The sequence below is a fragment of the Dendrobates tinctorius genome, unplaced genomic scaffold, assembly GCF_039654945.1.
Source record: "Dendrobates tinctorius isolate UK_male_01 unplaced genomic scaffold, ASM3965494v1 ptg000040l, whole genome shotgun sequence".
NCBI lineage: Eukaryota > Metazoa > Chordata > Amphibia > Anura > Dendrobatidae > Dendrobates > Dendrobates tinctorius.
The window spans coordinates 20,864,847-20,886,387 of record NW_027361708.1 but is presented as its reverse complement, the minus strand read 5'-3'; the positions used below and the strand labels follow the sequence as shown (position 1 = coordinate 20,886,387).

Genomic DNA, 21,541 nt, shown 5'->3' with positions numbered 1-21,541 from the left:
TCCACATGAGACACCCAAAGAACCTAGATAACTTGGAGAAGATCTGCATGGAGGAGTGGGCCAAGATAACTCCAGAGACCTGTGCCGGCCTGATCAGGTCTTATAAAAGACGATTATTAGCAGTAATTGCAAACAAGGGTTATTCCACAAAATATTAAACCTAGGGGTTGAATAATAATTGACCCACACTTGTATGTTTAAAATTTATTAAAATTTAACTGAGCAACATAACTTTTTGGTTTGTAAGATTTATGCATCTGTTAATAAATCCTGCTCTTGTGTGAAGTTTGAAGGCTCTAACTTATTTGCATCTTATCAAACCTGCTAAATCTGCAGGGGGTTGAATACTACTTGTAGGCACTGTATATTCCCACAAATATATTTGTAGTGTTAGCCAAGTTGTTTTATTTCAATCACCAAATATAATAAATGCAGAATAATTTAGTGTTTCAGCCCAATTGATGCAAGTCGAAAATAAGCAAATGATTGTAGACTTCAGACTAAAAGGGCAAATGTGGATGTATAATAAAGTTCTTGGAAAAAAGAAGCTCCTAGAATGATGTACAGATAGTATTCACAGACCAGGTTTTAATATGAATTCTGGGGACTGCATTGTGATGTCTCCTCAATATCCATTCATGCCTGAATTTCACACTCCCCTCCATGACAACATTGGTTTCCGGAGTCTTTAAGAGGAACTTAACGTTTCATCCATCGTTGATTTTTATTTTAATCTTTCCATAATATAGTTTTGGTCAGAAATCTAATAGTCAACAGTGGTCCTATGTCTGTCCAGGTGCTCACCGCTTCCTAGCCAGCTGGCTCCTGTCTTCTGGGGGACAGGTTCTTCTGGTTGACACTTTGCACTAGCGGCATTTTCGAGTCACTTGGCTGAACTGTGTGCTCCTGATGCTGCTGTATGAGATCCTTTGCCTCTGTAACGTTGGAAGTGCAGTGGCACTGAAGCTGGCGGAGTTCAGGAGATAATTGCACACTCCAGTGATCCTTGCCAGCTGCAGTTCAGTGCTTACGAGCTCTTGAGAAAGGGGCTTGCAAGCACTGCACATGTTTGGCCACCACTGATAAAGGCATTGGCTACATAAAGAGAAGTAAACAATATTAAAATGTCATTCTAATTATCAGGCGTGCCTACAGAGCAGCAAGGTGCGAGAGCGCCCCTGTACACACCAAGCCTCCAAGATCCTCGGCTCCTTCTACGGCCACCATAACTAGACACTGTGGACCCATGGGTAATCTGATCCCTGAATCACATACCTCTTTCCTTATATTCTCTGGACTAAGCAACTCTATGAATAAGACCCGGGACGGGTCGAAACGTTGGTGTTTTCAGTCGCTTTTTGTTTCGCTCCCATCATTTGGTTTATGAGTCATAATATCATATGATTCATATGAGTCATATTTTTTTTGTGTACAATAAAAACTCACATTTTTTCAAGCAATCAATTGAGTGTGCGGTGAAAATTAACTGTTTAAATGCATTGGACTTTCCAGTCCGCCTCACCAGCACCTCTCATCTCGATTTAGACAGAGTGCACACCAATATCTCTCTTCATTAAATTCTACCATAATTCAAGTCATCTGCTACTTAAAATGGAGAGTGAATGGAAAATTGATATCTGATATGAAGACAACTTCATTTATTTAGAGGCTAATTGTTATGTGCGGATGGTAGAGCAAGTACACGTTATACTCATTAGAGTGGGGGATCATCAAACCTATATATTCTGCCATCACAAAACTCATCAAAACAAAGCTAGAACTGAAACAGAAGCTAAATTTGGCCTCATCTTCAGGAAGATTAGCGGATAGACAGTTTTTAGTAGTATGATAGAGGAGCCTCAATCAATACTTCTCTAGTTATTTCCAGTATTCCAGCTGAAGTGTAATTTATTTTTTTTTCCAGCAAGAGCAGTTGATTCAGGAACATAATGTTTTTTTTTTTTTCCAGTATTATACACCACCTTTAAATAAAGACTTCCCGCTAAGGCGGTGTGGCAAGGAACTCACGATCTTTTGTTCCTAAAGGCCCCGTCTCACATAGCGAGATCGCTGATGTGTCACCGATTTTGTGACGCAATAGTGATCTCGCTACATGTGACACATAGCAGCTACCGGCCCCCCGCTGGATATCGCTGATCGTGCTCGAATGTCCTGGGCCATTTTTTCATCGTCGGCGTCCCGCTGGCCAGCATGCATCGCTGTGTTTGACGAGCGAAGTAGAACTCAGGGATGCAGGCTGGAATCGTTCAGAATAGCTGCGCTGTGACAACGCACCAGCAATCCTTACCAGGTCACATCATTGTCGGGATCGCTGGTGCATCGTTGAAGAGATCTTCCTGTTTGGCAGCTTACTAGCGACCATGTAGCGACGCACCAGCGATCCCTACCAGATCGTATCGTTGTCGGGATCACTGGTGCGTCGCTATGTGAAACGGGACCCTTAAGGCCCCATCACACTTAGCGAGATCGCTAGCGTGACACCGATTTAATGATGCAACAGCGAAATCGTTAGCGATGTCGCTATGTGTGACATGCAGTGGCGATGTGGCCCCTGCTGCGATGTCGCTGATCGTGCTCGAACGTCCTGTGCCGTTTTTTGATCATTGGCGTCCCGCTGGTGCGCCTGAATCGCTGAGTTTGACACCCTTTATAAACAACGAGCAACCTCGTTGGCGACTCATATCTCTGCGGCACAGGCGGGACTAGGTTGAATCGTTAAAACACTACATGCTGTGTGACAAGATCCCAACGACCGCCGAGGTCGTTATACAGATCGCTGATCGCTGCTGTGTCGTTTAGGAGATCTGTCTGTTTGGCAGTTAATTAGCGACGCACAAACGATCTTTGCCAGGTCTTGTCGTGATCGCTGGTGCGTCGCTTAGTGTGACGGGGCCTTTAGACAAAGTACCGTAAATAAATAAGATGTCTCCAGGCAAAGTGTGAAGACAGTCCTGATAACATCTGGAGAGCCAGCAAGTTTAAGGCTTTGATGCATTTATTTGTATGCCAAGGGTTTCCCAGGATCTCCCTAAGTGATAAAGAAGAAAAATGTTCCGCAGCCAAAAGTGTTCTGTTTTAAAGGTGTTTTTTTTTACCCATTCTGCCTCTCAGGGTATGTGCACACGCTGCGAATCCGCAGCAGTTTCTGCTGTGTTGTACAGTACCTTTATACCCTATGGGGAAAAAAAAGCACTGTGCAGACGGTGTGGAATTTTCTGCGCAGATTTGCTGCGGTTTCAAAACCGCAGAAAGAATGGACATGTCAATTCTTTCTGCGGATTCCGCTGCGGTTTGCCATCTCCTCCATTGGGGAGATGAAAAACCGCAGGCCAATCCGCAGGTCTTTTGACCTGCAGATTTACCTGCGGATTTTAGAAAATCCGCGCGGCCAAATCCGCAGAGCATTCCGCAGCGTGTGCACACAGCCTCAAAAGAGTTTTGGATACAAACTGGAGCATAGTTTGCCTGCTGTGTAAATCCTGTGTTATTGGTTGTACCCACATAAAGGACTAATCGTTTCAAGCAGCTTACAGCTCTACCAAAAATTAGGAGACCACTGCAAAATTTTCAGTTTGTCTGATTTTTCTCTTTATCGGTATGTTTTTTGACTAAAATATAAATTGCTCTTTTATTCTATAAACTACTCACAAGTTTTTGAATTTCCAATCACTAAATTTTGTATTTATTTTCAGAAAATGAGAAATAGTCAAAATAACAAAAAATGCAGTGCTTGCACATCTCAAATAATGCTAATAAACAAGTTAGTCCACAAAATATTGATTTCTGAACTCTTCCTGAGTTAAAACATTAGTATTGTTGTTTCTAAATGAACTTATGAACTTGTTTTCTTCGCATTATTTGAGGTCTGAAAGCACTGTTTTTTTTTAATTTTTTGACCATTTCTCCTTTTCAGAAAAAAAGCAATATTATTGTTTGGAAATTCGGAGACGTGTTGTCAGAAGATTGTAGAGTAAAAGAACAATTTACATTTTACTCAAAAATATATCTATAAAGAGAAAAATCAGACAGACTGAACATTTGGAGGTTGTCTCTTAATTTTTGCTAGAGCTGTGTGTATGTATGCGTTTATAAGTATATATGTATAACTTTTGTTGCTAATTCTAAATAGTATAGCAAGACCATAGATGTTTTAATCAATATATGTTAAATTTTATATATTCATCAGTTGGTGGTTGCGAGACATTATTTGTCTAGTAGGGTACGGTAATTTGGAAATGGTGTGCTTTAACCTCTTCGCGACCGCCCACAGTAGATAAACGTTGGCGCTTGCTGGGCTTTGTGCAGCGCCGACGTTTATCTACTGTCGGCGGTTTTGTGCCCCCCGGGACCCCCTCATACCTTATAACGCGGGGATCCCGGTGTACAATGCATGCTGGGACCCCCGACATCATCGAGACCTGATTGGCTGCTGTGACGCAACGTCATCAGGACCTGAACCAATGAGAGAGCTCGCTGGGAAAGCTGCTTGTTTCCCGGCGATCTCCCTCATTATAACGCGACTTCTCCTCTGAGCTCATGCTGACAGATGAGCAGAGGTGAAGCAGCGTTACAGTGTGACTAGATCGCTGCCTGGCACAGCTGATCGCTGCCTGGCACAGCTGTGTCAGGCAGCGATCTTGTCACACAGTAACGCTGCTTCACCTCTGCTCATCTGTCAGTGTGAGATCAGAGGAGAAGTGGTGTTACTATGTGCCGGGCAGCGATCTTGTCACATAGTAACGCTGCTTCTCCTCTGATGATCTGCCAGTGTGAGATCAGAGGAGAAGTGGCGTTACTATGAGTCAAAAATACAAAAAATAAAAAACACAAAAATAAAAAAAAAAAGCAGGTAGGCAGGCTAGGGGTTAGGGTTAGGGCTAGGGTTAGGGCTAGGGTTAGGGCTAGGGTTAGGGCTAGGGTTAGGGCTAGGGTTAGGGCTAGGGTTAGGGCTAGGGTTAGGGCTAGGGTTAGGGCTAGGGTTAGGGCTAGGGTTAGGGCTAGGGTTAGGGCTAGGGTTAGGGCTAGGGTTAGGGCTAGGGTTAGGGCTAGGGTTAGGGCTAGGGTTAGGGCTAGGGTTAGGGCTAGGGTTAGGGCTAGGGTTAGGGCTAGGGTTAGGGCTAGGGTTAGGGCTAGGGTTAGGGCTAGGGTTAGGGCTAGGGTTAGGGCTAGAGTTAGGGCTAGAGTTAGGGCTAGAGTTAGGGCTAGAGTTAGGGCTAGAGTTAGGGCTAGAGTTAGGGCTAGAGTTAGGGCTAGAGTTAGGGCTAGAGTTAGGGCTAGAGTTAGGGCTAGAGTTAGGGCTAGAGTTAGGGCTAGAGTTAGGGCTAGAGTTAGGGCTAGAGTTAGGGCTAGAGTTAGGGCTAGAGTTAGGGCTAGAGTTAGGGCTAGAGTTAGGGCTAGAGTTAGGGCTAGAGTTAGGGCTAGAGTTAGGGCTAGAGTTAGGGCTAGAGTTAGGGCTAGAGTTAGGGCTAGAGTTAGGGCTAGAGTTAGGGCTAGAGTTAGGGCTAGAGTTAGGGCTAGAGTTAGGGCTAGAGTTAGGGCTAGAGTTAGGGCTAGAGTTAGGGCTAGAGTTAGGGCTAGAGTTAGGGCTAGAGTTAGGGCTAGAGTTAGGGCTAGAGTTAGGGCTAGAGTTAGGGCTAGAGTTAGGGCTAGAGTTAGGGCTAGAGTTAGGGCTAGAGTTAGGGCTAGAGTTAGGGCTAGAGTTAGGGCTAGAGTTAGGGCTAGAGTTAGGGCTAGAGTTAGGGCTAGAGTTAGGGCTAGAGTTAGGGCTAGAGTTAGGGCTAGAGTTAGGGCTAGAGTTAGGGCTAGAGTTAGGGCTAGAGTTAGGGCTAGAGTTAGGGCTAGAGTTAGGGCTAGAGTTAGGGCTAGAGTTAGGGCTAGAGTTAGGGCTAGAGTTAGGGCTAGAGTTAGGGCTAGAGTTAGGGCTAGAGTTAGGGCTAGAGTTAGGGCTAGAGTTAGGGCTAGAGTTAGGGCTAGAGTTAGGGCTAGAGTTAGGGCTAGAGTTAGGGCTAGAGTTAGGGCTAGAGTTAGGGCTAGAGTTAGGGCTAGAGTTAGGGCTAGAGTTAGGGCTAGAGTTAGGGCTAGAGTTAGGGCTAGAGTTAGGGCTAGAGTTAGGGCTAGAGTTAGGGCTAGAGTTAGGGCTAGAGTTAGGGCTAGAGTTAGGGCTAGAGTTAGGGCTAGAGTTAGGGCTAGAGTTAGGGCTAGAGTTAGGGGTGTGTTGGGGTTAGGGTTGGAATTCGAATTGGGGGTTTCCACTGTTTAGGTACATCAGGGGCTCTGTAAATGCAATATGACGCCCGCAGACCATTCCATCAAAGTCTGCATTCCAGAAACGTCACTACTTCCCTTCCGAGCCCCACCGTGTGCCCAAACAGTGGTGTCCCCCCACATGTGGGGTACCAGCGTACTCAGGACAAATTGGACAACAACTCTTAGGGTCCAATTTCTCCTGTTAGGCTAGTTTCACACTAGCATTTATGAGCGCAGCGACGGCCTGCGCACGGCCGCCGCTAAGCCCCGCCCCTGCCGCGCCCCCAAAGGTAGCTCCGCCCACCGGCGCATGACGCTGCATGCGCCCTGCGTCCCCTATCTTTATCACAGGGGGCGCAGGCCGTGCTCAGTATGCGTTTGGCGGCGCATGCGTCCTTTTGACGGTGCGCCGACCTGCGCCAAACGCAACCTGCTGCAGTTTGGTTGTGTCGGCGCACCGTCAAAAAGGCGCATGCGCCACCAAACGCATACTGCGCACGGTCTGCGCCCCCTGTGATAAAGATAGGGGACGCAGGGCGCATGCGCCGGTGGGCGGAGCTACCGGTGGGCTCGGCAGGGGGCGGGGCTTAGCGGCGGCCGTGCGCAGGCCGGCGCTGCGCTCATAAACGCTAGTGTGAAACTAGCCTTACCCTTGTGAAAATAAAAATTGGGAGCTAAAAGATCATTTTTGTGGAAAAAAAATGATTTTTTTATTTTCACGGCTCTATATTATAAACTTTAGTGAAACACTTGGGGGTTTAAAGTGCTCACCACACATCTAGATAAGTTCCTTGGGGGGGTCTAGTTTCCAAAAAGGGGTCACTTGTGGAGGATTTCCACTGTTTAGGCACATCAGGGGCTCTGCAAACGCGACATGACACCCGCAGACCATTCCATCAAAGTCTGCATTCCAAAACGTCACTACTTCCCTTCCGATCCCCACCGTGTGCCCAAACAGTAGTTTTCTTCCACATATGGGGTCCCAGTGTACTCAGGACAAATTGGACAACAACTTTTGGGGTCCAATTTCTCCTGTTACCCTTGTGAAAATAAAAAATTGGGGGCTAAAAGATCATGTTTGTGGAACAAAAATGATTTTTTATTTTCATGGCTCTACGTTATAAACTTCTGTGAAGCACTTGGGGGTTCAAAGTGCTCACGACACATCTAGATAAGTTCTTTAAGGGGTCTAGTTTCCAAAATGGGGTCACTTGTGGGGGTTTCCACTGTTTAGGCACATTAGGGGCTCTCCAAATGCGACATGGCGTCCTATCTCAATTCCAGCCAATTCTGCATTGAAAAAGTCAAACGGCACTCCTTCCTTTCTGAGCTCTGCCGTGTGCTCAAACAGTGGTTTAGCCCCACATACGGGGTATCGGCGTATTTGGGAGAAATTGCACAAAAAATTTTGTGGTTCATTTTCTGTTTTTACACTTGTGAAAATAAAAAAAATGGTTCTGAAGTAAAATGTTTGTGAAAAAAAGTTAAATGTTTATTTTTTCCTTCCACATTCCATTCATTCATGTGAAGCACCTGAAGGGTTAATAAACTTCTTGAATGTGGTTTTGAGTACATTGAGAGGTGCAGTTTTTAGAATGGTGTCACTTTTGGGTATTTTCTGTCATATTGACCCCCCAAACTCACTTCAAATGTGAGGTGGTCCCTAAAAAAAATGGTGTTGTAAATTTTGTTGTAAAAATGAGAAATCGCTGGTCAACTTTTAACCCTTATAACTTCCAAAAAAAAAAAAAAAAAATGTTTCCAAAATTGTGCAGATGTAAAGTAGACATGTGGGAAATGTTATTTATTAACTATTTTGTGCGATATCACTCTCTGATTTAAGGGCATAAAAATTAAAAGTTTGAAAATTGCAAAATTTTCAAAATTTTTGCCAAATTTCGATTTTTTTAACATATAAGCGCAGTTCATATCTAAGAAATTTTACCACTATCCTGAAGTACAATATGTCATGAGAAAACAATGTCAGAATCAGCAGGATCCGTTGAAGCGTTCTAGAGTTATGGCCTCATAAAGTGACACTGGTCAGAATTGAAAAAATTGGCCTGGTCACGAAGGCAAAAACAGGCTCAGGCGCGAAAGGGTTAATATACCAAACCACTGACTGAGTCCAAAACTTCTTATAATTAATGGGGTTGACGAGTTTTTACCTTCAGTATAGATGTCACTTATTTAAATAGTTTAGTAGATAGCCTATGTATTTCTATGGGAAAGATGCCTTTGTACATTATCTAATAAAATGTTTCCTCATACTGATAAAAAAAAAAAGCTGCTTGTTCAGCCCGTATTAAAAAGTAGCTTCTTTGACATCAAGCTGGCAGATCATCCTTGGACAAAAAGATTTAGTAAAGCAGCAAATAGAATCTGGCCTGTGAAGATCTCCTCCCTGGCATCTACCCTCTTCCTACATGTCTTTACCAAAACCCATTTGAGCCATTGGGTCCATCTCCTTTAAACATATAACTCTAAAGACAGTTTTTTCTATTTGCTGTTATTTCTGATAGGATAGTTGGTGAAATTTCTTTATCATTTGTTGTTTTTACTTGTTGATTGCTTTCCTGTGATAATGCCTGTCCAATTTCTGTTGATTGAAATTAACATATTTTAAAATCTCTCAATAAAAAATTTTGAATTGGAAAAAATAATTGTAATCTAGTAGACTCCTTCAGATTTTTGGAAATTTAGTGATTCTTATTAGGTGCTTCCTTTTTATGTGCAAGTTCACTGTCCTTGGGAGTGAGGCCATCTCTTTTTGATGCTGCCATGCTACGAGGAAACAGTTACCTGTAAGTTTAATTACCGAATTTCTTTTTGTATGGCTTTAATGAATTCCTTGTATCATTGTAATCTAGTCACTAAAAAAGTGTATTCTGAATGCAGGTTGGAGTCTTTTTCCCACAATCTAATCCTAGTTGAAAAATATCTGCGCAAAAATGCAGTTTGCCTAGTTGAACTGAAGAGTGGGATCCTGGTGCTTCATATAAACTGAGACGCGGAAGTCTGGTTTCTTGTCGGATTCAGTTTTCGTTTAGATTGCTGCTCTATTTCCTTAGACATACGAAATATAATATCTCTGGAAAACTTGGCTTAACTCTGTTATTAGAGAAAATACTCTGCTGTCTCCTGGAGTTCTTAGGCTCTTGGATCATACATTGTTTTGTTTGAGGGAATTTTAGGCTAGCTGGCTTTTAATTAGGGATTGTGTACTGAGAGGTGCTCTCATCCGACATACGATAGAGGAGTGTACACATGACTGTTGCTTTTAGGAACCATTTTGAACTTTGAGATTGATTTCGCAGAGTGTTTCCTGTGACCAGTGTGTGAAAGGGGCTTCTCGACTGATCTTTTACAATAGTATTCGCCTGATTTCCCACACACTGAGCGCTATTCATCAAGACTAGCATCGTTCAAATCAATCTTGATGAGGAGATATGCTGGAGTCAGACATTCCTGATTCATGAAGAGGAGTGCCCCTCCATTAATCGGGACGGTTGACAAGTGGTGTGCATCTTGCCACAAATCTTAGTCCATTCTGTGCTGGAGTAAGATTTGTGTTGTAGCGAACATAGCCGTTGGACATGAATTTGAGGAGCGGCAGTTACCACACCCCTATCCCGCCCAAGCCTTGGCCACTTTGTCGGAGCTGAGTGAAAATGATGTGAAAATGCCAGGTTGCAAAATTTTGCACCAAAATTAGACGACTCTTCAAAGTTTTTTATGCCACAATACTGCCGTATTTGATGAATCAGGTCCACAATGTTTTGGGTTACTTGCCTTTTTATCTGCAAAAAATGTTACTTTTGGTTGAAATCCAAATCCCGCTAGATACATTCGTGTGCAAATAAAGTGGTGGAAAGCTTTATGGCTGCAATGGCTAGAGGAAAGAATTCTGTACCGTATGACATTTTATTCGGACTCCCATGACAGCTCCACGAGAGAGGGGATCCGCCCTTCGGGAACAGGAAACCTACAGATACAAAAAGGGCGGCACCTCTCCCATGCATCAGTTGGTTTCCTGTTCCTGAGGGGACGGGATCCTGCAGATGACTGGATCCCAGGCCGGCCGGCCGGTATAGTAGGTAGCGAGGGGGTCTCCTACCTCGGCCTGGTGCGGAGCTCCTGGAAGACGCCACGGTGGCCCAGGATGGGTGGCACGGCGGTGGCGTAGACAGCAGGGAGCGGCGTCCGGAGGAGGTCCGTCTCCATAAGCAGACCGCGCCAGTGAGTATACCCCCTGGGACTCCCAACTCCAGCGGCGCGATCGCGGGGGGGGGTTGCGGCGCGGCTGCAGAGCGTTGGGGCCGGGGAGCGCTCCATAGTGCAGTGCCCGGGCGTCCCGCGTGACTTCCGGTCACGTCGGAGTCGCGATGACGTCAGGGGGCGGAGCCTCGGGGCGCTTCCGGGTCAGCGGCGCCACTGCGCAGGCGCGGAGACCCAAGATGGCGGCGCCGGTTCCCCTGCCGAAAGCGGCGCCAGCTGGGGAGGGGGGCCCTATTGGGGGGGGCGTGGCAGGAGGATATCTGCTGTCCGGAGGAGGGGTATATAGGCAGGACCCTAGATGGGTGCCTTGCCTTGGCCACATTATTGCAAGCCAGTAATGGAGAGCGAGCAGCAGCAGCAGCAAAAGCAGCAGCAGCAGCAGCAACGGCGGCAACAGCGACAATCTTCACTGCCGCCCCTGGATGACCTTAGGCAGGTCAAACAGAAGAAGAAAGAGGCCCGTGACAGTAAGGAGCGTCCGGGACGAAGTGACCAGTCCAGTCATAAGAGCTCCGCTAGGCAAACAGGAGCATCGACTGAGAAAAATCCTCCTCATTCTCCGGTACTTGATTGTGGCACTGGTAAGTGATCTTCGTGAATGTTCACTCAGTGACGGGGCCTCCTTCTGTGTTTTATTCTAGGGGAAGAAAGCTACGAGTAAAACCAGACACAGGGAATGTGCACTCTGTGCATGCCCGTTACCAGATTCATGCCCCAAAAAGTTATGTCCCCCCTGTATCCAGCAGACAGTGGCAGAGGAATCGCCCGCAGTAGCGGCGTGTTTAAGGGATATAGTAAGGGCAGAGATGAAGGAAACCCTAAGATCCCTGTCCCAACCAGAGAGTGTAAGGGGTGAGGACCCGGTGGAGTCGGATTCCTCGACATAGTGGAGGAGAAGTAAGGGCTCCCATATTTCATCTCCCTCATCCTCCTCAGAAGAAGAGGACTCTGGTCGGTTTTGCCTGCCGCTCGACCGAGTAGACAAATTGGTAAAAGCGGTCAGAGGAACATTGGAGGTGGAGGAGCCGAAGCCTCAATTATCCATGCAGGATGTGATGTTCGGGGGGCTGGAGCAGAGGAAGCGTAGGGTCTTCCCACTAAACGAAAAGATCCAGGATCTCATCCGCAGAGAGTGGAAAAAGCCAGATAAAAGAGGGTCGCTACCACCAGCCCTCAAGCGGAGATATCCCTTTGACGACACAGCAATGAATACTTGGGACAAGGCCCCTAAATTAGATGCAGCTATTGCGAAAGCATCGAAAAAATCCTCGCTACCTTTTGAGGACATGGGGTCCCTTAAAGATCCTCTAGACAGGAAGACAGATACCTTCCTTAAAAATACCTGGGAGATGGCAGCCGGTTCCTTAAGACCAGCAGTAGCATCGACTTGCACGGCCAGGTCCATGATGGTCTGGTTGGACCAGTTAGAGTTGCAGTTAAAACAGGGAACATCTAGACAGGCAATCCTGGGGGCCCTTCCAATAATCCAGGATGGCGCAGCCTTCCTAGCAGATGCCTCGGCTGATGCAGTAAGAATGGCCGCCAGGGCAGCAGGACTCTCTAATGCGGCTCGGAGAGCCCTGTGGCTGAAGTGCTGGCCGGGAGATATTCAGTCCAGGGCGAAACTCTGTACTATCCCGTGTGAGGGGGAATATTTATTCGGAGCAGTCCTGGACGAATTACTGGAGAAGGCCGGGGATGATAAAAAGAAATTCCCAAACCTTTGGTCCGCATCTTACCGTCGTCCGTTTAATAGGAGGAGATTCGGTCAAGGGAGAAGACGTAACCCTTCACCTAATAGAGACCGTCCCAGATGGGAGGATAGAAGGAGAAGAGGTGCGGGCTTGATGTTCAGACGCTCGTCGAGAGAGCGTAAAAGACAAAACCAATGACTAGTAATTCCCGTGGGGGGTAGACTGTCATCCTTCCTCCCAGCATGGCTACAGGTCACCAATAGTGACTGGGTGCGGAATGTGATATCCACCGGACTCAGGTTGGAGTTCACTCAAGTCCCACGGGATACCTTTAAACCAACACCCTTAAGGTCTTCACCCTTCGAGCAAGCGGCTTTAGAAGCAGAGGTCTTGAACCTGTGTCTGAAAAACGTTCTGATAGAGGTTCCAGAGTCTGAGAGAGGAAGAGGATTCTACTCTCCCTTATTCCTAATCCAAAAGCCAGATAAAACATTCAGGACGATTATTAATTTACGTTTCCTTAATGAATTTTTGGTTAAACGCACCTTTAAAATGGAATCTATTAGTTCTACAATAAAGATGCTGTTTGAAGGGTGTTTTATGGCGGTAGTGGACTTAAAAGACGCATACTATCATGTGCCCATCCACGCAGATTTCCAGCAGTTCCTGAGAGTGGCGGTATCAATAGACGGTATAATCCGTCATTATCAATATAGAGCCCTTCCCTTTGGTCTCTCAGCAGCGCCCCGGGTATTTACAAAAATAGTGGCCGAGGTTATGGCTCATTTACGGGAAGTTGATATCTTAGTTATCCCATACTTGGATGATTTTTTGATTGTGGGAAATTCAGTGGACCATTGTCTATCTCAGATTAAAAAAGCTAAGTCCAGATTAGAGAACCTCGGATGTATTATAAATTACGAAAAGTCCCGATTTCAGCCCTTAAGGGTCCAGAAGTTTCTAGGCTTGCTGTTAAATTCAGAAACCCAGCAGTGTCTGTTACCCGTAGATAAATTACAGCAGATACAGCAGTAGGTTCTTCGGGCAATCGATAGACCCTCCATGACCCTCAGGCAGGCCATGTCCCTGTCAGGCTCCCTAACCTCATGTATCCCAGCGGTCAAGTGGGCACAATTCCACACTAGGGCCCTTCAGAATGACGTCCTGGTTAATAGCAGAACCTTAGGCTTCTTGCAGGGTCAGGTATTGCTAAGCCCCTCAACTATTACATCTCTTAGGTGGTGGCTCGATGTCGAAAATTTAGCCTCGGGGGTGCCCTGGGTGGTACAGATAACCCGCGTAATAACCACAGACGCTAGTCCTTGGGGTTGGGGGGCCCATATGGGGGACATAGTGGTACAGGGACAGTGGAACTCCGATGCTGAGATCTCATCTAACCAGAGGGAGCTGCTGGCGATTGAATTGGCCATTAAAAAACTCATTATGTATCTACAGGGCCATCATGTGAGGATACTTTCGGACAACCAGGTAGCGGTAGCCTATGTCAACCACCAAGGTGGAACCCGCTCCAACGCCCTGATGCGGATAACGGAACGTCTCCTTCAGATAGTAGAGAAAAATTTTCTATCTTTAACCGCGCTACACATCAGCGGAAAAGACAACGTGAAGGCAGACTTTCTAAGCCACAGGGCCCTAAGGCAGGGAGAATGGGCCTTAAACTCAGACATCTACAATCAGATTGTCCGCAAATGGGGTCGACCGGAGGTGGACCTCTTTGCCACCAAGGAAAACAGGAAGGAAAAAACTTTCTGTTCCCTAAATCCCAGGGAAAATCCACTGGCAGTGGACGCCCTCCTAATAAAATGGGACTTTTCGCTGGCTTACGCCTTTCCGCCTTTGAACCTTCTACCTCTGGTAGTGAGGAAGATCAGGGAAGACGGGGCAAGAGTCATATTGATTGCCCCCTTCTGGCCCAGAAGGACCTGGTTTGCATGGTTGAGTACCATGTCAGTAGGCGATCCTTGGGTACTGCCGAACCTTCCAGATCTCCTCTACCAGGGGCCAGTCAACCACCCACAAGTAGCGGGACTCCGTTTGACGGCATGGTGTTTGAGAGGACACTATTGAGGGATAGAGGGTTCTCAGAAAATGTAATCAATAAACTCCTAAAAAGTAGGAAACAAACCAACACAGGTATATATGCTAGAACCTGGAAGCGATTCTTGTCCACCTGTGAGTTTAATATCAGGGATGGAATACCTGTAAAACAGATCCTAGAATTCCTCCAGAGGGGTCTCGAGTTGGGCCTGTCCACTAGCACATTGAAAGTGCAAGTTTCAGCTTTAGGGGCCCTATTTGCATGCGACATTGCCGGTAACCATTGGGTAGAGAGATTCATTAAGGCAGTTACCAGATCAAGACCCATACTCAAAGATAGGTGTATGCCGTGGGACTTAAATTTAGTCCTGACAGCCATGACAGAGAAACCGTTTGAACCTCTGGATTCTGCTTCACTAAAGATGATATCACTTAAGACAGCCTTTTTGGTAGCAATAACATCTGCACGTAGAATAGGCGACATACAGGCACTTTCCAGATTACCTCCATACACAGAATTCTTACAGGATAGAGTAATCCTAAGGCCAGACCCGGCATACCTTCCCAAGGTAGCATCTCATTTTCATAGGACACAAGAGATAGTTCTGTCTTCCTTCCTCCCTAATCCAACCAATCCTAAAGAACAAAGACTTCAGACTCTAGATGTTAAGAGATGCCTACTTAAATATTTAGCAGCCACAGATCCTTGGAGGAAGGAGAACGCATTATTTTTATCCTTCCAAGGTCCCAGGAAAGGGTATAGAGTGTCAAAGCGCACATTAGCAAGGTGGATTAGGGAGGCTATCTCTTTGCCTACACAGCATGTGGCGGTCCGGCTCCACAGAACCTGAGGGCGTATTCCACCCGTGCCATGGCATCATCCTGGGCAGAGAGATCGGGAGTATCAATTGACCAGATATGTAAGGCGGCCACCTGGTCATCTCCTTCTACCTTTTTTAACCACTATCGGTTAGACATGGGTGCCTCCTCAGTTCTTGCCTTCGGGCTAAGGGTGCTGCAGGCTGTAGTCCCTCCCTAATTTAGTTTACATCTCTGTAATTCTCTTGTGGTGCTGTCATGGGAGTCCGAATAAAGTATTAAGTTACGTACCGGTAACGGTATTTTTCGGAAGCCCATGACAGCACCCTTAGTTCCCTCCCTTGTTCACGTAGAAGGGTGCACCCCTTTAGAGGATTGTTTTTGCGAGTTCACCTTATGTGGGAGATGGTTTAAAGAATTGTAAATAGGATAGGTTGTATATATTGTGTATATGCGATGTACTAACCATGGTAGTCTCTCAAGCTCTGTAATCCAACTGATGCGTGGGAGAGGTGCCGCCCTTTTTGTATCTGTAGGTTTCCTGTTCCCGAAAGGCGGATCCCCTCTCTCGTGGTGCTGTCATGGGCTTCCGAAAAATACCGTTACCGATACGTAACTTAATACTTTTAGGTACCTTTTTTTTTATTAGTTTAGTTATAGTCTACTTGGTGATAGATGAACACCATATGTAAATTTATCTGCTAACATTCCTAAGGCTGATAAACTTCTTTCGCTTTGTATTTTTATAAGGGGCTTTATAGCCACACGTACACAGCATGATTATTGTGCTAGAGTTCTCCTAGGAACCTTGTTTCATAATGGTGCAGTCTAAACAGACTGCTGGTCACCCGACAAACAGGCAAAACGCTTGTTCATCGGGTGAAAAGACCTTTTGGTTTGCATAAGGAATCATCCTTGTCGGCAGCACATCCACTTGTGTAAACAGGACCTGTGTTGACTAGAGCGAGGGCAGCCTATGTGCACTAAACCATTGATTACAGGTCGGTCAGCACGTATCTGGAGCGTGGTCTCCCGCTATTTCATATTTACTGACCGAAAAACATGCTGCCAGGTAGCAGTTGTTCCATGCTGCACATTGGTTGTTTGCAGACTCCTTTACATTGTTACAGTGCTTATGTACCATTTTTTCCAGAATAAAAGACGCACTTTTTGTCCCAAATTTTTTTTGGGGAAAATGGGGGGTGTGTCTTTACAGTCAGATTATACTTACAAAAACTGTGGCGGCAGTCCCGGTCCAATGCTGCAGCGAGATGCATTCTCCCTTCCCAGGCAGGTGCGGTGGTGGTGCTCTGGGGGGGGCTCTGCCGACAGTTTGCATTTTGTGAAAGCCCGAAGGCCCCCGCAGATCCATTGCTGCGATGCGGTGACCTCCAGGAAAATTGCTGCCGGGGACGACGCATGCTCAGATTCAGATCTCGGGATGAGATCTCGTTGCCGAGATCTGAATCTGAGCATGTGCCGCCCCCAGTGGCCTTTTTCCCGGAGGCCACCGCATAGCAGCAATAGATCTGCGGCGACCTCCGGGCTTTCACAAAATGCCGGCAGAGCACCACCAGCGCCGAACCTGTCGCAAAATGCCGGCGGAGCCCCGCCGCACCACCACCGCTGCACCTGTTGCAAAATGCCGGTGGAGCCCTGCCTCACCACTGCCAAATCTGTTGCAAAATGCCGGCGGAGCCCCGCCACACCACAGAGCACCACCACCACACCTGTTGGTTTCGGCGGAGCCCCGCCGAACCTGTCGCAGAAAGAAGGGGAACCCCCCCCTCGCACCACAGAGCACCACTGCCGCATCTTCCTGGGATGGGATTTCCCGGAGGCTACCGCACCATAACTCTGGAACTCTTTAAAGGATTCCGTTGATTCTGAGATTTTTATTGTGACTTACTATTGTGACAGCGGGAGACCAGCGATCAAAAAAATGTCCTAGCTATTCCAGGACGATCAGCGATAACCGGCAGGGGGTCGGTCGCAGGTCAATGTCACACGCAGCGATCTCGCTGGTGAGATCGCCGTTGCGTCACAAAATTGTGACTCAGCAGCGATCTCGCTAGCGAGATCGCTATGGGTGACGGGGCTTTACTGTGCATCAAGATGGTGATAAAATTTCTTCAATATACCTATAAGTCGATCCGAGTGTAAGTCGACCCCCCTAAATTTGCCTCAAAAACCTGGGAAAACGTATTGACTCGAGTATAAGTCTAGGGTGGGAATTGCCGAAGATACTGGTAAATTTAATGCTGCACAACATACAGTATGCCTCCAAAATGCTGCACAGTGAATGCTGGCCCAAATAATGCTGCACAACATACAGTAGGCGCTGCATTTTGGGGGCAGTGAATGCTGGCCCAAATAATGCTGCACAACATACAGTATGCCCCCAAAATGCTGCACAGTGAATGCTGGCCCAAATAACGCTGCACAACATATGCCCCCATAAATGCTGCACAGTGAATGGTGGCCCAAATATCGTAATGCTGCCCCCAAAATGATAGGATTACCGGTAATCCTATCATGTTGCTGCTACTGCCGCTGCCCCTGCTGGAATAAAAAAAAAACACACTATATACTCACCTACGTTGATGACAGCTGCTCCTGAGCGTCGCCGGCTCTTCAGTGACTCAGGCAGAGGGCGCGTGCTTTCCACGTCATCGCGCCCCCTGCACGTCACTGCCGGAGGACGGGAGAGAGCGGCGCGCAGAGATTTTGAACGCCGCCGCGGCCCTATCATCACCCGCCGACGCTGCAGGGGACCGGAGACGACGGGGACCAGGTAAGTTGGCACCGTGACCCGAATATAAGTCGAGGGAGGGTCTTTTTCAGCCCCAGAAGGGGGCTGAAAAACTCGACTTATACTCGAGTATATACGGTAACTTGTGCTTATTTGTGAAAAATTTTTTAGCAAAAACGTAGCAATTTTTAAACTTTTGATTTTTATGCCCTTAAATCAGAGAGTTATGTCACACAAAATAGTTACCGTAATAAATAACATTTCCCACATGTCTGCTTTATATTAGTATCACTTTTTAAACCAATCTTTTTATTTTTTATTTATTATAGCGCCATTTGTTCCATGGCACGTTACATGTGAGGAGGGGTATGTGTAAAAAAACGAGTACAATAATCTTGGTATAAAAAAACAAACAAGTACAGTAATCTTAAACAATGCAAGTCATGACTGGTACAGGAGGAGGACCCTGCCCGCGAGGGCTCACAGTCTACAAGGGGATGGGTGAGGATACAGTAGGAGAGGGTAGAGGGGTTATGAAGTTATAAGGGTTAAAAGTTGACCAGCGATTTCTCATTCTTTTTTTCAGCAAAATTTGCAAAACCTTTTTTTAGGGACAACATCAAGTGTCTTTGAGAGGTCTATGTGACACCATTCCAGAAACTGCACCCATCAAGGTGCTCAAAGCCACATTCAAGAAGTTTATTAACCTTTCAGAAGTTTTTGGAATTTGGAAGGAAATGAGTAAAGGTTTGTCTCCCAAATTGTACATTAGACCCACATATTTTCTTTTATTTTCACAAGGTTAACAGGAATAAATGGACCCCAAAATTTGTTGTGCAATTTCTCCTGTGCATGCTGATACCCCATATGAGGGAGAAAACTACTGTTTGAGCACACTGCAGGGCTCGGAAGGGAAAGAGCGAGATTTGAGTTTTTGAATGCAAATTTTGCTGGAATAGATAGCGGACACCATGTCACATTTGGAGAGCTTCTGATGTACTAAACAGTGGAAACCCCCGAAAAGTGACCCCATTTTGGAAACAAAACCTCTCAGGTAACTCATCTAGATGTGTGGTGAGCACTTTGAACCCCCAGGTGCTTCACAGAAGTTTATAACGTTGAGCCGTGAAAATAAAAAAAATCACATTTTCCCGCAAAAATGTGATTTCAGCCCCAATTTTTTTTTATTTTTGCAGTGTTTGGGGGGGGGGGGGTTAAAGTGACAGGAGCGGTGCAAGCACAGTTCCTGCACTGAGTGCCGTTTCAGGTGTCAGAATTAGCAGACACCTGACCGTGATTGCTCACAGCCAGTGTGCACACAAAATCGCTATGGGGTGTCCATACGTCCAAGGTTGGTAAGTACCAGCTAACCTGGACATATTGTAGAGATCCACCACATGAGTGGACGGGGATTTACTTGCTTGGCCGGTCTTTGAGGCATACGCTGGGACACTCAGGGTTAAACAGTTCATTCGGTTTATTAAACTTCAGCATAAACCGCTCTTCATGAACTAAACAGCATGTAGCTTCTAGTACAATGTCCATTAAACATTCAGTTTACAGCGTACACAGTCTCTTACTGACCCCGGTCAGCATTAGTCACGGTTTACCCCTCACGCGTTCTCAGGGAAGTGGCCGCACTGGGATCACTGTTCCCGACAGAGCCTTGCTCACTAGGCCGTCTACAGTTGCAGAGGCAGAGCCGTCACAGACTCTACCAGGTCCGGGCCGTTCCAGGAAGTACAGACCTTCCGGGACCTTGCACTCTGACCACTCAGGATCAAACACACAACCCATGTGACCAGAAATCTGTCACACTATATGTTACGTGACCACACCCACAAGTGAGGTATGGATCACATGGTCATGACGTCACTACAGGTTCTATTTCATACAGCCACACACATACAGGCTTTATCTTGGGCGTTCAGACACGCCCACATGCATATTCTGAGTAGCATATACAGCGCCCCCTAGCTTTAATAGAGGTTACCGCACCACAATATGGATACATACGTCCAAGGTTGTGAAGGGGTTAAGTAACCCAGACACCCACAAAATTGGCACTTGTCCATGTGTAATACCCCAGAGTTGGGTATTACTACAACTCTGTGTACTCTTATTTATATTATTGAAGTTTATTACTATTTCATAAAGGGATTTGTCATGAAGTCCCTGTATGTCCGCACTTATTTCAGCATCCCGGGTAGAAAGCAGTTGGGCTCCCCAATGAGGCAGTTGCTCGGTGAATGGCTTGGTGGCTGGAGCCGTTATTCCAGTCAGGGTTCCAGTGAGCGCCTCAGAGTAGAGTTGGGGACCAGCCAGTGAACCAGCCATGTGAGGGGATTAGTTTTCCCCTTACCAGTGGGCCGCATAGAGATGGACTGATCAGAAGAAACCTGTAGGATAGCCTGAGGACTAGGACCCTTGAGGCTAATGGCATCACCTGGTCTGCCCAGCACCCTTAGCCTACCAGAATACTACACTGTGAACGCAGGAGGAGTAAGGGCCTGGAGGATGGTCCCCCAAAATGGAGACAGGAAAACAGGAATCCCATAAGGAAGGTCAGACTAAACCTTGCAAGACACATGTTCTTTTGACTACAGTTTGGCCGGTTTATGTTCTATCGGCAATTTTGTTTTTTTGGATGTACCAGAAAAAGAGTAGCTGCATTTTTTTAATTACCTAAAAAACATTAAAACCATGTTTATTTTACCCTTGTTATTAATGGGAGATTTTCTTAAATGTATAGCAGTGGGTTACAATATGTCTAAAATTTATCCATTTTCATTACTTTGAGAAATAATTACACTTATAGACAGCCACACATACCTCCTCACAAAGTAATCACTAAAATCCAGCGCAGCAGGTACCCATCCCCTCCAAGCACTTCCTGCCTATAAAAAGGGGAAGGGCGAAATAGGCTCAAGTGTCGAAAAACTGTCCCCTCTATAAATGAGCGGTGCGGACGTCAGACCAACTTCTGGCAATGAAACAACAAGTTAAGAAGAATCCAGGATCCGCAGCAATTGGAAGAGTATTAAAACATGACTTTTAATAGTGACAATTAAAAAAAATGTAAGGGCCAAAAAGATGTCCAATACAACAAATAAAAATAACAAGGGGATTGGGAAGATACAGGTCTTTGTGTTTTGAGCTCAGACCGTTTCCCCATGTTACTTCCTGCCTATGTCGGGAAAAACTAGTTGAAGAATTAGGCCTCATTAACGCGACCAATTTTTCCCCGTACAAGAAAAATGGACTGATTATTGTGATCAAACTTTGATCGATGTGGTATGAGTGTTATTTATACTGTATTTGTTGTCCATGGAGAAATTAAGTTTCTCCACCTTCTTCTCTATTCTGACAGTTTGTGAAAATCGGACTGCTCTCAGATGTTTTAAATAAAGCTGTTTTGTTTTTGAAACTTCTGGTCTTTTGCTTAGACAACTTTAGTGATGCTGTCATGTGAGAATTACATGTGATATTTGTATGAACAGATTTTCCCCTTGGGCCATGTTCATCTGCGTTTTACAGTACCAGCAAAAGCTTTGAGATTTCAGTAATCTCATGCACACACGTTTTTTTTTTCCTGACTGAGTTGGAAAAATGCGTTTTTGACAACTGTAGCATGTTAAACTTTCATCTTTTTCACCCATAGATAGCAATGAGT

At 46.0% G+C, this 21,541-nt stretch overlaps 1 protein-coding gene across 6 annotated transcripts in view; it reads left to right on the top strand.

Annotated features, from left to right (window-relative positions):
* The window catches only part of BMPR1A (bone morphogenetic protein receptor type 1A), a 151,799-nt gene that overhangs the window by 17,122 nt on the left and 113,136 nt on the right, over window positions 1-21,541 (top strand). Inside the window, exon 2 of one of the 6 annotated variants that reach the window (XM_073574862.1) lies at window positions 18,455-18,615. The exons of the other annotated variants lie outside the window; for them this stretch is intronic. The gene's annotated coding sequence lies outside the window, so the exon portion shown is untranslated. The remainder of the gene's footprint in view (window positions 1-18,454; window positions 18,616-21,541) is intronic. 6 annotated transcript variants of the gene reach the window in all.